Source organism: Clytia hemisphaerica, unplaced genomic scaffold, assembly GCF_902728285.1.
Source record: "Clytia hemisphaerica strain Z4C2 unplaced genomic scaffold, Clytia hemisphaerica genome assembly, whole genome shotgun sequence".
Lineage (NCBI taxonomy): Eukaryota > Metazoa > Cnidaria > Hydrozoa > Leptothecata > Clytiidae > Clytia > Clytia hemisphaerica.
In genome coordinates, this window is record NW_027103768.1 from 1,031,182 (window position 1) to 1,034,975 (window position 3,794).

Consider the following 3,794-nt stretch of genomic DNA (forward strand, 5'->3'; position numbering starts at 1 on the left):
GAAGTATTCAAGAATTATGGACCAGTTACTTAGTTTGGAAATAAAATTTCTTCTATAAAAACACCCTCTTCTCACAGACCCGCTGGGACCCCTTCCCACTGGAAAAATTGGCCTAAATATCGTCCCCCGTGGAAAATTATCCTCCAATTTTTGTCCCCACCGAAAATTATCAAATGAACCAATCCTCACTACAAGATGTTATGCTATTTTTCCCTTCCCCACTGAATTTTCTGACTTGGAAACAAATGAATTGAAATCCCCAGCCATAAAAAATATTGCAATACCAATCCCCATCGAGTTTCAGTCCGTTATTTTTATCCTCACTGGCGGGAAAAATCTTACCGGGTCTGTGAGAAGGGGGTGTATAAATGCAGCAATACCATCTCTCTCTCTCTGAGTTAAAATCTACACTAAAATTTCTCAAAATGATGTAAAAGCGGCGAAAAAGTCCATACCACATCCTGGTTAGAGCATTTACCTTCTATTTAGATATCTAAACGCTGATTATGGAAAGTAGCGAACACGGAAGAAGGCTTGTTTGCTGTTTGTTTACAGATATGCTTTCAAAAAAGGTGTTGTCAACATTTCGGTCACGTCCGGATGAGAGTATCGTTTTGATGCTCGTACAGTATCTTTTCCTTCTTGTTCCTGTACATAAAACACTTTTTGGCACCATTTACGAGATTTTAGTGAGAGATTCTTCTCTCTTTCGAAAGGTTAAGCTAACATAGCACCTTTCAGTAAGAAAAAATGATAGATTACTCTGGGTGGCGTCAGGCTTATTTTTTGCTATTGTCACAGTCAGTGATTCGAATATAGTAAATCATTTATCCCTTGTGAAAACCAATTGGAGAGAATCGACTCTATTTTATCTTAGGTCATAACTGTGTATATTCTCGATTCTTTTATTGAACGTACCTTATTGCTTTTGTTAGACTAAAATCTTTTCTCCGCTACACCCTTTATTATTGGACCTACCCCGGTGGGGTGGAGGTCCTATAAATTAACCCATGTTCGTTAGTTAGTTAGTTAGTTAGTTAGTTAGTTACCAACTTTTCTCGAGATTGGCTCATTCAATTTTTCTGATTTTTTGCACAAAGGTGCATTACTATAAACCCTCGAATGTGACGGAGCCCGATTTTCGAAAAAAAAATTTTTCCGGCCGGTAGAACCGGAAATATCCCGAAAAAAGCGGTTTTTTGAGATTTTCTCGAGATTTTATCATTAGTTTTTTGCGATTTTTTGCACATAGATGCACATTAGTACTGCCGAAAAGGTGTCGAAAACCGTTTGCCGAAAAAAAATTTTTTCCGGTCTGTAGAACCGGAAATGTGCCGGAAATCGTCGTTTTTTTCACATTTCCGTCACATTTTTTCAAACTTCTTTAATTGTTTCTTTACAGAAAAATGTTCTTTATGATGATGCCCAAAACTTAGCATCGTTTGATTTCCAAAAATATCATCTTTTGAATCCGGAACTCCTTAAAAATCGCCGGAACAGCCGAAAACCGGCGTAAAACGGTTTTCCTTCATTTTTTCAACTTATACTCCACAGATTTTCATGATTTTTTGCACAATGATGTAAAATGGCAATGCCCAAAATGTGACAGAGCCCAATTTTCAAAAAAGAAATTTTTCCGGCCGGTAGAACCGGAAATGTCCCGAAAAAAGCGGTTTTTTGAGATTTTCTCGAGATTTTATCATTATTTTTTTGCGATTTTTTGCACATAGATGCACATTAGTACTGCCGAAAAGGTGTCGAAAACCGTTTGCCGAAAAAAAAATTTTTCCGGTCTGTAGAACCGGAAATGTGCCGGAAATCGTCGTTTTTTCACATTTCCGTCACATTTTTTCAACTTATTTAATTGTTTCTTTACAGAAAAATGTTCTTTATGATGATGCCCAAAACTTAGCATCGTTTGATTTCCAAAAAAATCATCCTTTGAATCCGGAACTCCTTAAAAATCGCCGGAACAGCCGAAAACCGGCGTAAAACGGTTTTCCTTCATTTTTTCAACTTATACTCCACAGATTTTCATGATTTTTTGCACAATGATGTAAAATGGCAATGCCCAAAATGTGACAGAGCCCAATTTTCGAAAAATAAATTTTTCCGGCCGCTAGAACCGGAAATGTCCCGAAAAAAGCGGTTTTTTTTGAGATTTTCTCGAGATTTTCTCATTAGTTTTTTGCGATTTTTTGCACATAGATGCACATTAGTACTGCCGAAAAGGTGTCGAAAACCGTTTGTCGAAAAATTTTTTTTTCCGGTCTGTAGAACCGGAAATGTGCCGGAAATCGTCGTTTTTTTCACATTTCCGTCACATTTTTTCAACTTATTTAATTGTTTCTTTACAGAAAAATGTTCTTTATGATGATGCCCAAAACTTAGCATTGTTTGATTTCCAAAAAAATCATCCTTTGAATCCGGAACTCCTTAGAAATCGCCGGAACAGGCGAAAACCAGCGTAAAACGGTTTCCTTCATTTTTTCAACTTATACTCGACAGATTTTCATGATTTTTCGCACAATGATGTAAAATGACAATGCCCAAAATTATACATTACTTCCATTAAATTCTAATTATTCGTTTTATAAATAGGTAGGTCCATTAAAGTATTACTTGTTTAATTTTAATTTACTTATAAATTATAAGTGGCAAATTATTTGCCAAAGAATATGTTAAGAATGTCACTGTAATAGGCTTTGGCAACTGAACCTAAATAAATTAGTTTTTTGAGAGTCTTTCTACCTGTAAATTGCCAATTTACTCCCAGCAATGCTCAAGGCTTTCAGAAAAGTATCATATTTTTGCTTGTATAAATTACATGTTAAATTTAGGTTGGGTTTGTATCCTAACCAGGAATGCCTTTAGAATATTTGAAGATTAATCTCTGAAAAGGTTTAGAATATGCATGATGAAATGGAAAAAATACCATTCTTATAAAAAAAGCGTGTATAGATTATATACTCTAGGTTGAAACTGAAAATCCTTATAATTTATTGTACCTTTCGTAGGATATGTCGTTGGGATTTTTCGTAGTGACCTCTGCAATTATATTAACCGCATCACTTTTGTAATTTCTTTGTAGGCTGCTGCTTGTCACGTGTTGTTATCTTCCCATTGATTGATGTCAAGACAGCCAATCTGCTCAAATGATGATTAGAGTACCATAATCGAAAGTATTTCTTTTTTTGTGGTAAGAGATCTATATTTGCGGTGAAAGAAGCTCTTTTGCTAGGCATTTTATATTGACATCATCTTTCGTAAGTTATGACCAAAAGAAAACATCCAAATACTCATGTTATGGATGAGAAAAGGGGTCAGTTTAACATGGCCCCTCCGATATTTTACAAAGTAATTTTTTTTTACTTTAAAAAATCTTATATATATCGTTTAGAGGGGTGAAATAACGATGTAAAGTCGAAAATTTTCTTTGTCGCCCAACCTATTGGGTGACATATTTTTTTGGCCCCCTCAATTCGATTCGCACGCCGGGGGCCATGTTCAAGCCCATTTACATTTTTCATACAATCTTTTATTAATTTTTTAGTGCGTTCCCCGCTGGTTTGGCCACCATCCTCGGAAAAAGTAAAGTATCATTTCAAATCAATACTAACAATAATTTATCGGCGGGAAATTAATTTAGCGGGGATAGTTTCGTTTGTTTTTGGTTGTGTGTCGTGTTTGAGTTTGTCGTGTTTTCATATTTTCCCTGTTTTCATTTTTACCTTAACACTATAAAGATGAATGTTGTTCCAAATTTGTGCTATTTTTCCTCATTTCATTTCTAG